This window comes from Pteropus alecto, unplaced genomic scaffold (genome assembly GCF_000325575.1).
Source record: "Pteropus alecto unplaced genomic scaffold, ASM32557v1 scaffold71, whole genome shotgun sequence".
Classification (NCBI taxonomy): Eukaryota; Metazoa; Chordata; class Mammalia; order Chiroptera; family Pteropodidae; genus Pteropus; species Pteropus alecto.
Window position 1 is genome coordinate 9,337,713 of NW_006433024.1, and position 14,559 is coordinate 9,352,271.

At 40.8% G+C, this 14,559-nt stretch overlaps 1 pseudogene; it reads left to right on the forward strand.

Annotated features, from left to right (window-relative positions):
* The first annotated feature begins 10,655 nt into the window (after nt 1-10,655).
* Nucleotides 10,656-10,774, forward strand: LOC112476721 (annotated as a pseudogene).
* The last annotated feature ends 3,785 nt before the right edge of the window (nt 10,775-14,559 follow it).

The following is a 14,559-nucleotide window of genomic DNA, read 5'->3' on the forward strand; positions in this document are numbered from 1 at the left end:
CTAGGATAAAACTCAAGTTTGCCTACTTTATCCATGAATATTTAGCTCATCACTCTTTAACTGAATGAACTACTTGAGCAACCATTAAATTTAAACTTACATAAGGGTCTTTACATAAGGGTCTCTGATTCCTCCAGGTTGAGTTAGGTGTTTACCTCCTCTGTGCTCTCATGTAATGTTTTGTGCATCTCCTTATTAAATAAATCACGTGCTGTTACAATATCTAATATTTGAGGACTTGATGTGCACCATGAATTTTATATTTATTATCTCATTTGGTCTTTCTAATGACATTACAAGGTAGATATTATTATTACCTCTATTTTAATGATCAAGAAGATGAAGCAAACCATGGTTAAGTGACATGCCCAAGGTCATACAGCCAATAGGTACTGGAAGTAGACTTTGATCTCCAATCGCCTGACTCCAGGTCTTGCTCTTAAGTTCTCTGATATAATAATGTTTCTGTGTCTGCTACTTTTCTACTTCTCCCCAACCCCATCCTGACTGCGGGGTGGGGAAGGTGGGGAATTCCCTGGTGAGGACTGATTTTATACATTCCCATATCCCTCTTGCCCGGCACAGTGCATAGTGAGTGACAGGTGCTTAGGCAATGAAAGGTAGCTATATGGATGAATACCTGACAAAGACGAGTGGTAACTCTTCATCCCAGACTCACTGTTTTGTATGAAATTTATATTTTAATTCTGGTTGAAAACACATCGCATCTTCGAGGAGGATGTTTGTATCTCTATTAACTTGGAAATTTAGCTACAGACATCGTCCCTATTATGTCAGGTGACCCCATTGTGGGAGAATTTTCAAGAAAAGATTGTAAAGAGAAATTGAAAAAGAAAGCATTCTTTAAGCTTTTCCCCAAAGAAACATATCTCCAGCCAGACGGGACATGGACAGTTTTACTTTATTTTGTAAATAAAGGGGACTTGTTTTTGAAAGCACATGTCCAGACCTGTGCACAAGCAAGGATGGCTCCTTTTCTCCTTCTCCATTGCTCTCCACTGCTCTCCACCCAGCCCAGCAGAGGAGCCGCCTTGGGAATCTGGCCTGTGGTGGGACCTCCACTCACATGAATCAATCCAAAGGAAATTCTGGCCAGCTCTTTCTTCCTATTTTGACTGGAGATTCTTTCCAAGTTGCCCCCTAAACTGGTGCCAGGGACCAGACATAATTTTGACGCGTGTATCAGGCTGAGGCTTCAAGGAGACATCCAAGCTCAGAGGGCAACTGGCTTCTTGGATCTGAGATACAGGAAGTAAACAACTGAAGAATGAATTGTCTTCCAAAGAAGACCGTGGCTAATGGCACTGAGAGACTCGGGAGTGCCATCGAAACCGAGGGAGCTGGGCAGAGACTCAGCCCCCATTGCCTTTTCCCAAGATGCCCAGGCACTTTCCTTACGGAGGGCTGCTCCTTCAGAGGTACAGCTTTATCGCCTCTATATGGGCGGGAGGAAATAAAACTATATGGTAGTTTTAAAGATGAGAGCAGAATTCTTCTCAGGAAGAGTGAGGTAGGTAGGTCTTGAGGGTGAGGACCCCAGGGCATAGCAGGAGTGCATTGGGAAGGAGGACAAAGAGAACCACAGAATGTGGTCTCAGTAATAAACAGGAAGTTGAGAGTTAGGAGTGAGAGGAGTAAACCAGATAAGGGAAGGAAGATTGAGATCAACACAGCAATAGAAGTGGGTTCTCCTTCAAGAACGTCCCAGTTTCGGGAACACACAAAGTGCTTCTAAGAACAATATTTTAAGTTCCATTTTCAGTTATTGGCTGAGCTGTGAAGTCATTCCCTCTATTGCTTCAAAGCTTCAAGAGGTACTTGCTGCCCCACAAGCGGTAGGCCAGCAGTAGTACTCTGGGGAAGAGCGAAATTGAAGGTGAGGCTAAGTGGGATGACCCGGAGCAGAAAAGGAGTGGAGGGCATGCAAGGAAGACAAAGCAACAGAGAGGAGCTGTGAAATTCAGCAAAAACAGGAATTCAGTTCAGGGCTGACCGTGGAAAATCTGAGCCACCCCAAGAATCACCCCTAAGATGTTGAGAAAAACTCTATGTTTCCCTCCATATGTTGGATAAGGGTTTGAGGCAAAAAAAGAAAAAAAAAAAAAATCGAAGGCCAGCTTGTATCCAGCAGGCTGGGTGACTAGGGGATATCCATGCAGCTGACATTTGAATTAAATGTGCATGACATGATTCTTTAAAATGCTGTAGTGATTTTTTTTCCTTTTAAATATAATATAGATATTTTTTCTGGGACTACAATAATTTTGATATCTCTTCTAGGGTTCCAAAAAGCCCAAATAAGAAACTCTTAACTTAAGAGACTCTTAGTTTGCTCCTGATTCATCGTTACAGGGATTCAGTATTAGTGAATCACTATTAGTCGTGATGCAGTCAGTGATTTATTGGTCAGCTTCCATCAGATCTGATTCATTTCACCTCTTTACTTGTGTGTGTGGCAGGGGGGACAGAGGGAGTAACATTAGAGTCGATAAACAGAACAGCCAGTGCTCCTGTCGAAGAGACATGCTGCCCTCACATAAACGTTCTGGATGAGAGGTCTTTCCGTCCCAGCCCCCTCAGCCACGTGGGATGTGCTTGCCTTTTGATGCTTGTTTTGATGCTCTAATTTCTTCCTTTGCAGCCTACATTCTCCTCATGTTTGGGTGGAGATGCACGCTAATGAAGAGAGGCAGGAAAATATGGGGTTTGAAGAAGAAATCAAACACTTGAAAACAAGTCATTTCTAAGAGTTCAGATGTTTGTGAAACTTTAAGAGAAATGAAAAAAAAAAAAACATATTTTCAGGAGTTGGATTTTTCCTTTCCTCCAAGTGCTGCCCCCTGCCCCCGAGGATCCCCCATTAGCAGATTCCCACTAGGTTATCGGAAGCCGTCTGATGACTGCCCACACTCTGCAGAGCTGAGGTTGGGGCAGACAGAAGACACAATAAGCATTTCAAAAACATCTCAGTGTGATCATCAATGTGTAATATGAGCTGGGGGTTAGTTAAATAAAATGTGAAAGCTGTATTAATGACCCTTTTGGCTGGCCAACATAGCATTTCATTTTCCTTTCCAAGGAGGCAAAGAGAGGGCTGGCAAATAAATTATAGATGAAATCCCCATCATATGTTTATAAATACACTAACATTAGCATTTTACTTCCTCATAAATCTGCAGCAAACACTCAGGCACAAGATAGAAAACCCTGTAAAACAATGATATATTCCCTACTCGCAGGCATTGACTAGTGGCCCATTCGCTCCCGGTGCTGTTCTTCAAACATGCTCCCTCCGCTCATGCCCCCTCATTTAAAATCCATTTTAATTTAAAGATGCGCAAGGCAGTGCTCGTGGTACATTTACTCATCCTAGTTATACATCATGGAGCAAGGAAAAGAAAATTGTTTCATCTAGAGATACGGTTCAATGTGGTCACCACTGAACAGTGGAGTAATTACCATATCAGGCCCACTCAAAATGCACTCAGGGTGTTCTGTGACCTATCATTTGCTAATCTGCATAGTGAAGTATAGCTTCATAACTATAAATTGCTGACTTAATTAAAACCAGGACCTTTCTGTCATTTAATTACAGGGAGAAAGGTTATTGCTTAAATGCAATTTTCCAAATGTGATTTCTTAACAGTTATTAACTGCTTCACCATCATTTATTGTTTCAGATTTTTCAATTTGAAAATACTCCCCGTGACAGAAGTAATGACTTCATGAAAAACTCAATCTAGAGGGAGGCCAGCCAGCCCATTTGTTTCTCATAAGTGGAGTCGACAGGAAACGGGAAAATGTCACCGAAGGATCCTGGGATGGCTCTCACTTTCGGGGAGTAATTAAAACCCAGAAGGTTGTGTCAGACATGGGGAGAGGTTGTTTGCGGACATTTTAAAGGCAGTGCCTCCTTTCCATCCTAGCTGATAAGTGTGTTCGCTTTATGAAATATGGAGGTGACAAGGAGGTGGGACTGGACTGTGCTAAGGCCAGCATGGAGCAGTGTGAGACTCCAGGGGACCAAAGACAGCACTCGGGGTCAGTCAGCTCCTAGGAACCAATCTGCATGTATACGTGCTCTTTGTGAGATCCCAGCATCTAGGATTTCTTCTCCCCCAGAACGAGAACCACTACAAGTTTGGACATGGTGGGTAGCCACACAAAGATGAGACTGGTCCACATTGTCTTGCATCCTCCGTCTTGCTTTAATCCTTTAATGGTGGAATCTTCTCTTTTTCTTTACATTTTAACGCATAGCCTGGAGGTTAGGCAGGTAAAGTGGAGTGAAGGTGGCCAACAGAGACGACCTGGACAATTGGACACCCCCGAAAGCACTTCTTCAATAGCAGGGGGTTTAGTTTTTGTCTTAATGCCCATTTGCACTAAATGGAGACTTGTGAAGCTGATAAACTCAACCCTTGACTTCCTCTTGTAGCTCATCTCTAACAGAGAAGCCAGGAATTTCGCTGAGATGAAAATTCTGGTCTTTTCCTAGACCCAGACAGCTCCATGTTAGAAAGTTTACAAAAGGAACAAACGTGCTTTCTGCCTACAGAGACCTGAATGCAAGTCTCCAAACGGGAACTACCCTGCTTATTGGCTGAAGAGAACTCCCGTCAGTTTTCCTTTCACTTTAGAAGGGGATTGAAGTTAAAACTGCTGAGATAAAGAAGTGAAAATTCACCCAATTTCTATATATTTGAGCCATTTCTTTTGGCTTTATTCATTGTGGCAGATACACAAAAATGACAAATGGGGGTTTCATAAAATCTTAATCTGAATATTAGTAATCCATTATGCTCTCCATCAGCATTGTGCTTTGCAGTTTTCAAAGTTATCTTCACACACATTACCAATTTCAGTTCAATTAAGCAAATATTTTAGTAACACAAATGTTAAAAAGGCACAGCTCCTGCCCACATTCAATCAGGGGAAGTCACTTGATCCTTGATCTAATTATCTAAGGTAGCAAGGAAGATGTTTTAAATAAGGCTACACCATACACTCTCCCCTCCCCCATCTTTTTTTTCAAGAAACAGAAACACATTCAAACTTGATCGAAGTAAATAAAAGGGAAGCTCAGCATAGACATTTAGAGACTCAAGGAATCCAAGGACAGCCAAGTATGGGAAAGCTGAGAACCAAAATGGGAAAGCTAAGATGAAAGGCTTCTTTGCCTCCAATGGCCACGGGGTCTCCCTCATCTGTTTCTTTAAGGGTTTCTACCCATACTTTTATCTTTCTTGTCCAGTTCCCCTCCTTCCTCATTTCATGCATGGTCCCACATGGCAGCCATCATGACTCCTCAGCTCCACTACATACCACCAACCACCATCTGTGTCTGTTAGTTCAAATTTCTGGAAGAGATAATCTGGTTGTCTGAATGCTTCCCTATTAAAAAAAAAATAGCACCTCATGCATCACTGGCTAGCTGGGACTTTGGACGGGACAAGCAATAACACACATATCTAGGACAGTGGGTCAAAATTATGATCTTCATTCGAGAGCCAAGGTAACTAAACCTCAGAGAGCTTAAGTAACCTGCTGATGTTCACATAGCATTTATGCAGCTAAGTCATGTATATATTCTCTCTCAGTCAGTGCCTTTTCCAGGGGCTAGAAATATTGAACTCATTTAAATGAGATATCTATCACACATATACATACAGCTATAGATTTTTATATTTGTTACATTTCATATTAGTGATAAACATTAACACTTACCCCCTAACAATTGAAAACAGTACAAATCTTTCAGTTAAGGGAGAAATTCTGTTGTTTTATAAGGAGAAAAGAAATAATTTCCATTTGGTAGTTAATATAGCTAGAGCTCTTATTCGTACCCTATTAACCAATCTATTGACAATATCACTTAATCAGAGAGATGGGGGAGGAGAGTAACAATTCCTAGTGCACGTCTAAGATTTTAACTTGGAAGCCAGATGCTACATTATTTTCCATGCCAAATGCACATCAGTGACAGAATTCGTTTTATTCTTGCCATGAATGTTTTATGTGGCAGCCTCACATTTTGGTCTAAAAATCAGTCTCTAGTATGAATGGGATCCAAAAGCACCCTAGATGACTTGTTTTGAATCTCGACAGAAAAAATACGATTTGAATTCCATCCCATTATCACCACCACCACCAGAAAAGATGTGGTTTTGAAGTAATATTGCCCTACATTTTATGAAATGACTGGTCATCGAGGATAAAATGTACGATTTGCACAGAGGCAAGGGAAGACAATTCCAGATGTGTGTGCTGTTGGCTTTTTTAGTGGTAGCTATCTCAGTTTGGTCCACCACATTGTGGCTTTATAGCAACCAGAACTATAGCAAGCCACAAAACCACACAAGCCTTGCGCACATGGGTCATTTTTGTACTAACCCTGCAATTTAAAGAGATTGTCTGCTCACTCAAACCAGCTGCAATTAGACAACTACACAGACTGATTCTGGACTAATTTCTTTTCCACCTCCACATGCCAGTCTGGTTCTTTCATTCTTATTTAGGTTTTTGTTGTTGTTGTAAAGCTTTACTGAGATATTATTCACAGACCATACAATTCACCCTCTTGATGTGTACCATTCAATGGCTTTTAGTATATTCACAGAATTGTGCAACCATCACCACGATCAATTTTAGAACATTTCATCACCCCAGAATAACCCTTGAACCTCTTAGCAGTCATTTCCCAGCTTTCGTAACCCTAGGCAACCACTAATCTGATTTCTGTCCCTAAAGATTTGCCTATTCTGGACATTTCATATAAATGGAATCATATAATTTGTGCTCTTTTATGACTGGCTTCTTTCCCATCACATAATGTTCTCAAGGTTCGTCCATGTTGTAGCATGTATCAGTACTTTATTTTTTTTCATGACTGAATAATATTCCATTGTATGGACATACCAAATTTATTTATCCATTCCTCAGTTAGTGGACACTTGGGTTGTTTCCATTTTTTGTCTATTATGAATAATGCTGCCATGGACATTCATGTACAAGATTTATATGAACATATGTTTTCAATTCTCTTGAGTATATACCTAGGAGTGATGAGAATTACATTAAAACTGCACAACAAGATACCATGAAAATATCCTCTCTCTTTCTACTTCCTACCTATATAGAAGGGCCCTCAAAGGTCTTCCCTTCCCCTAAATATCCCAAAAGACTCTGTCTAAAACTCATAGCTGAAAGAGGCTCTTTCTTCTCCTCCTTTCTTTCTTTCCTTATTTTTTTCTTCTGGTCTATAGTTCCCTGTCCTTCCAACTTAAATTTTGCTGCCTCACTTGCTTCTACATTTTTCCTACTACTTCCCTTTATCTGCACTAGCAAACAGCTGCAGCTGGGGGTGCTCGAAAGCACATACCTATGTGTGCGTATGTGGCGGCTACTGCTGCCAAGGGGCAGGGAACGGTGGGATGGAGAGTGAGCAGAAAACACTACAGATACTGTAATTAGGCCCCTTCTGATCACTTTAACATTGTGATATATTTAAACACAAATCCAACTCTGACGAAATATCTTAAAAAGTAATATGCATTTTACTTAAGGCTCTGGAAGGGCCATCAAGGGAGAGAACTGCATAGTATGACCTCTGGCCAGTGTCCTAATGTATCTCTCCACTTTTTTTTTTTTTTTTCCAGCAGAACCAACCCGGCATGACATCTGCTCCCTGTCTCTCTCTTCTTCATCTTCCCACACATCTGTGTATTCTTATACGTGAATGTCTTGAATCTCATCCCATGTATAAAATAATGGCATTGGGCTAAGCAGTCTCTTCCATCTGAGAAAAAAATGATTCCGTGAAATCTGTGTTCTTGAAGTGTAAGCACTTTACAATGGGAAATTTGTATCTTGAAGAAGCTGAACTATAGAAACCATGCCTTTTCTGCTTCACCAGCAGGTAAGTCCTAAGTCTAGGGTAGTGAGAGAGGTGACATGGAGAGAGGTGACAGGGGAGCTTGCAGATTTGAGCCCCGATCTCAGAAAATGCCAAATCCTTTCCCTTTGGGAAAAAGATGCTATGGTTTTTTTATATGTTCAACATCTCTCACCTGCCTAACCTCTTCTAATAATAGATCTTGCTCTTCTTGTGCTAGTCATAACCTTTCACTGTTTGGTGGCAATAATCGACCAAAGAAGATGGCCAAGTGACTCAAGGCCAATCAGAGTGTATTCTTGGGGATTTTTCCAAATGTAAACTGGGGAAACAGTTCTTTTTCATCTTTGGTAACAAGCTGAAAGGATGTAAACCTGGAGAAGCCCAAGTTCATGCCTCCTGTCACATGGAGAATCTGGTCTAGCGAGTAAAGACAATGTGCAGGGAGAAGCAGAAAAGGAAAGAAGGGAGACTTTCCTGGAAGAGATCCTCCCAGCTCTAGAGTTCCTGGATCCCAGCTTCCCTGAGTGTGGACACACTATACTTTTTCCACAGGTTGAGTCTATGAACTAATGAAATCCACTTTTTTGTGCAAGCCAATTTAGATTGAGTTTGAGTCTCTTGCAATCAAAGAGCCCTGATATTTGGGGACAGCACTAAGAATCAGCAGTTTGCATGTGCAGAGGGATTGGAGGCTCTAGACACATGCCATGGACTCTTCTATTTGCTTGAAGAATGTAGCACAGCTATAGCTGTTTACTCCTGTGTTGGCTTTCTCTGGACACTTAGATAAAATATTGAATGACTCACTATCTTCCATCTCTTCTCTGTCCAGTTCCTTGAAAGCAACCTCTGTCTTGTTGTATTGGGAGCAGTATTCTATGCATCACTCATTGTCTGCAAGTTAGAAGGCATTTGTAACTGCCACAAATTACAAATTCAGACTGCTTCCCTTCACTTTCTGATAATGTCATTTAAGATTGCATTTCATATATTACACATTAACGACAGATAAGGTATCAGTTTAACAAAGACTGAGACTACAAAATGACCTTTTAAGACCAAGTGATTTGACAGTTCAAAGCCATTCATACGTCTGTTTGTAGTCTTTGAAATATATATCCATATACTATTGTTTTGATTTATGACCCAACTCCTTAATCTAAAGAATTGGTATTTTTAAAACAAGAAAGTGTTCAATACTCTTCTATTTGAGGAAAATTGCTGTACCCAAACATCCACCTTCTTTTTACCCTGAATCTCCAACTATGTCCCTGAGATAGGATAGAAAATGGGTTCAAGCTATACCAGTGTCTCCATATTAAACTTGGAAAGTGACTATAACTACACTTGGCATCATCCTAATATATTATTTGGATGAGTCTGCACTTTGTCCCCAAAGCAAAGTTTTGTTCACAATAGACTGATAAATTGCAGAAGGAAGAGCAGGTTGCAAAACAATGTTAGACTATGACACCAATTTCATCAAACAGACATGTCTACATTTGCAAATGAAAGTGTTGCTGACATGGTTATGTCTGAGTGTTTAGACTTGGGGCGATTTTCTTTTTTTTATAGTTATTCCATAAGAACATGTGTCACGTGTGTAATTTTTTAAAGGGAAGAAAAAAATCTTTGCCCTAGAGTACTACATCTTGTTTGATTATCCTCTGGCTTATCAGTAATAATCCTGAATGCTTTTCAAGTACTTTTCATGGATAAGGTCATTGGTAGTTATTCCCATCACATCTTGTGCAGGAAACTTGGAAGCATCGCCTGTCCCAGGATTCGCTAGGGATTGCAGGTGGCAGAACACACTTGTCTAATCCCACCAGCCGACCTGAGAAGCCCTGTGGGTGGAGGTGGCTTCTCACCAGTCCCAAGTTTCGAAGAACCCCATGTCTCCAGCTTGCCATGAGAGCCACAGAAGCCTTAGAGCTCCCTCCCCCAGGGAGCTCAGTTTTAAGGAGAAACGTAGCATCAGAAAGCATTTAATGATACTAATAATGGCTAATGTTTTTAAAGCACCTACTATGTGCTAACACTCATACCACTTTCATCATGTTAGATTTCAGCTTTATTGGTCTTCTTTCTTCCCTTGAGCTTGCTGAAGCTATCTCTGCCTTTGCAGGTTTGCACTGTTCCTTTTGCCTGGAATGTTCTTCCCCTGGTTCCTTCATGATACTGAGGTCTTCCGCACAAATATCATCTCCCTAAAGAAGCCTTCTAGACTTCTCTGTTCCAGTTCTCTATTGCTATATAACAGACTGTCCCTAAAACAGTGCTTAACACAGTAATAACAATTTATTTGGTTCAGAAATTTGAGAGGATGGGGCCTTAGCTAGACAACTCTCGCTCTGGGTCTCTCAAGCGGTTGTATGCCAATGGGCATCTCAAAGATTTCATCCTACATTTGCTGTCTGGGCTGAGAAGACTCAAACAGCTGTCAGCCGGCACAGCTAGCTGCTTAGGCATTTCTCTCTTTCTCTGTGTCGTCCCTCTGAGTTGTCTCTCTATATGGTGGCCTCACAGCAACTGAATTTCTTACATTCAACTAAAGACTCTTAGAGTGAGGGCTCCAAGAAAAACCAGCAGAAACTGCTTGGAGTGTCACTTTTCTGCATCTTATTCTTCCAGGCAGTCGCAAAGCCGCCCAGGTGCAAGGGAAAGGGACCTAGACTCTATCTCTTAATGAGAGGAGTGTCAAAGAATTTGCAGACTTGTTTTAAAACTGCCACATATCTACGGCCATGCTACCCTGAACAAGCCCGATCCCGTCTGATCTCGGAAGCTAAGCAAGGTCAGGCCTGGTTAGTACATGGATGGGAGACCACCTAGGAAGACCAGGTGCTGTAGGCATAAAAAAATATAAATAAAAATAAGGGATTGTAAGCTGACAATTGCAATTTGTGAAGTCAACCAAGGGTTGCCTCACCTAAAAAAAAATGAAAGCTGCCACATACTGTATATAAAAATAGCCTCCTAAGCATTCTATCACCTCACTTTATTATAATTCTTTGCATAGTATGTATTGCTATCTGATATATTTTCTTATTGGTTAATTATTTCTCTAATTCGCAAAAGCATGCAAATTGTGAGAATAGAGGCCTGGTGCCTTATTCACCACTGCATCTCCTGTGTTTAGTAGAGCAATGCCTGGCACTTAGTAGACAATAAATACATATCAAATGAATGAATGAAAGGTAAATGACAAGGGCTATTCTGAAATGACCATCTCATTGAGATTGATAGTTGTGGGCTCCAATTCGAATGAAGATGGACCCTCCTCTCTTTCTTTTTTCTACGCTCTTCTTTTTACCTCCCTTCCTCCTCCCCTGCAGAAATAATTACGAATCCCTGATAAGACAGTATTTTAAACCTGGAATCCTTAGCAGAATTGCGATCCATCTGAGCCAGCTTTTCCCACCTCGTTTTTTATGAGAACGCACACACCCAACCATAGTGACTTCATCATTCAGATATGTCAGGGATACTTACACGACCCTTGCTTATTTTACAGAGCATAGATTGCCTTGGATCTGTGTTTTGTTTCTGGTTTTTGTTGTTCAGTTTGTTTTGCTTCGTTTTTCGCTTTCCTTCCAGCCAGACAAGCTGAGACCTGGTCTGTTTCCATCTAGGGGTATTCATCAGTCTACCCTTTTCAACATTTCCATCCCCGAGATTCAGCTAGAAATTTCACTAGCTTTAACATTCTAACTACGTGTCATTGCCACCATTGTCTCTTGTCACAATCCTAATTCTATGTTCTGATAATAAAACTTCATTAGTGTCTGCACCTCCTTTCCCTTACCTTTGAAATACTGTCTTCTGCTGAAACGATTAGCAATGCTCTGCGTCATATCGTTGGGCTGTCTGACAGCCATTGTGAGTGAGCTAAACTGTGAGAAAATGAAAATTCTGACAATTTCTATTATCGTCAACTGGAGATATTTACTTGTACAAATATTAAAGGTTATTTAAAGATGTAAACTGACTTCATTTCATTAGAGGTTTGCATAAGGTAATAATTTAAAACAACTCCCAGCCTCATTTGAATAAATTACCAATTCATTTTCTGAAAGAAAAATGCCACTTCTCCGGGCTGTGTTTTTAACTGCTTGCAATGGTAGAAGATGAAAACAAAAACCTATGAATATTTCAGAACAAGAAACGTTCAAATTCTCTTATTGTTTAACATAAATCAGACAATGGGTTTTTGTTCTAGAAACCTGACTGAGAGTGTCCCAACCAGATGAGACAGTGAAATATCACTGACACCAACATGGGTCTTTAAAAGGGGGCCGCAGCAAGTGTGGTTAAATCCTCCCGAATTCAAGTTCTAGGAATTTACCCTAATAAAAAAATCAGGATGTGTGCAAATATCTATGTACAAGGATGTTCATCCCAGTGTCATTTATAATGGGAGAGAGGAAGAGAGAGAGAGAGAGATTGATTCAGGACTCAAGCATTGATTGTATGGCATTAGAGTATAGCCATTTGATGGTCTGGAGTAAAGATGATTAAAAATTATATTGTAGAAGAATTCATAATGATATATGAAACGTTTATTCTATCAAAAGGTTGTAAAGGCAAACTATAAAAACATATATCTTACAATATCATTTATGAATAAGATAAGCATCTATATTTGCATTGAAAAAGACTAAAAGAAAATAGATCAAAATGGTAACTCAGTAGTGGGATTACTGGTGATTTTTAGTCTTGTGTTTTTCTAATGAGAAAAATACCAGTGATCCAATATTATTCAATCATTTGGAACGTGATCGTGCTGTGACATCATTATTTTGGCTTAGCTGAATCAGCTCTTTTTTCTTCTAGTACAGTAGGGAACATCCGTGGGCGATTTAGTGCCTAACTGCTAACGCTATGGGTATCGGCTAAAGAAGATGCAGAGTAAGTTGGTCTGATAGTGTACAGGAAGTTCTTTATGCTTCTAGGACTTGACACCCTGGGATCCGTCCTTCCGACTCATGACTTTCAATATGAAACCAGTAAGACACTGTCCAATCGTTAAAGTGTTCCTTACAAAACTCTCGGAAGGCTTTGTCTTTTTAGAGAGTGAATTCGTAAGAATTAGTTGGGTTTGTGTGTCACGGCATTCCCCTACCTCTCAACCTTCACCCTCCCCAGAACACGAAAGGGTCCTTTTCTCACTTTTAGGAGTCTAAAGCTGGTAAGGCATTCTGAGGGCCAGAGAGTTCAGTGACTTCCATCTTGTTGCTTTACTGTCCTCAGAGCATTGATGGCTCCTCATAGTACAAGCTCCAGCCATGGCAGAACACTCCAGCGGGCAGGAAGGCAGTAGAAAATGTGGGCATGCTCCTACTTTAAAATCACAGGCAAGAAAGACTTCGTTAGCCAGAATTTGGTCACATGGCCACTACAGGGAGTGTTGTGGGAACTTGGGAAATGTAGTTTTTATTCCACCTGGCTTGACTAAAAGTAAGGAAAAAAGAGAAAACAGATACTGGAGGGCATGTAGTAGCCTCCCCGTCCCCCGCCCCCCCCCAAAAAAAATTATGCACGTGGGCATCACAGGATGTCACTAAACAGAGAAGACAAACCAAGTGAATATAGCTATTTCAACACTTTTTGCATTCATTCAACCCCAAAAGTATTTCCTAGTGCTTGCATTTATTTGAAAACAGTCTACATGCTGCAGAATTCTGAGATGTGGTCTCTCGGGAAGAAGTAAAACAGCTGCAGCAAATAAAGCAGATGGGAATTAAGAATGTTGGAGAACCTCCAAAACAGGATCGCATTGTCCACTAAGTGCCCGCTCTACAAAGAATGTGTGCTCCAAAATAGAAACTTTATGAAACTTTGAAGCATTTGACTAATGTAAACCTTCATGAATAATGCAAGGCTGTGCACCGGGGTTGATGTGAAGCAGAGAGAGGAGAAAGATTAGCATGTTCATCTTAGCTTTAAAAAAAAAAATTACAAGAAATTCACAGAAGAAACTCAGGCGCTTGGGGGTGAGGGGTGTGACTATTAAAATGGCTGCTTACTGACATGCTCCTTGGTGGGCCTCAGAGCGAGCACCAGCCTGCTTGCCAAGGAGATTCGTCCCAGAGGGTAGGCACAGTTTGCACTCCTCAGGGCTCTGCGGCCCTATATGCCACTGGGTAGAACTGTCAGGGCCGGTCGTGTATATGTGACTGCAAGTGGGGCCCAAATATTCTTTTTCATCCTGTAAATATCAGTCCCACCTACAGGAGGCTGCAACTAGACAGTTCTCCATTAGACGTTCTGTCCTTCGTGTTAATGAATCATCTTCTGTAGAAATACAAAGATCTCTGGGAGGGACTACAAGACACAATCCTCTCTATTCTGCCTCTAAAATATTTTTTACTAGTTTTACTATGAAATTTTTCAGATTTACAAGAGGTAAAGTATCACCCAACACCCAGTTTAATATATAAAATATTACCAGTGGAGCTCTGATCCCTTTGATCAGTTCTATGATTACAGCTCCTTCCCCATCCCTAAAAGTAATTGCCATCTTGAATATAATGTAGTGTATCATTCCCAAGCATGAGAGTCACGTGAATTTATCATCTTCATCCATTTCCATACATCTTGCCCTTCTAACTGGTTTGGACCATTATCATTTTTCACCA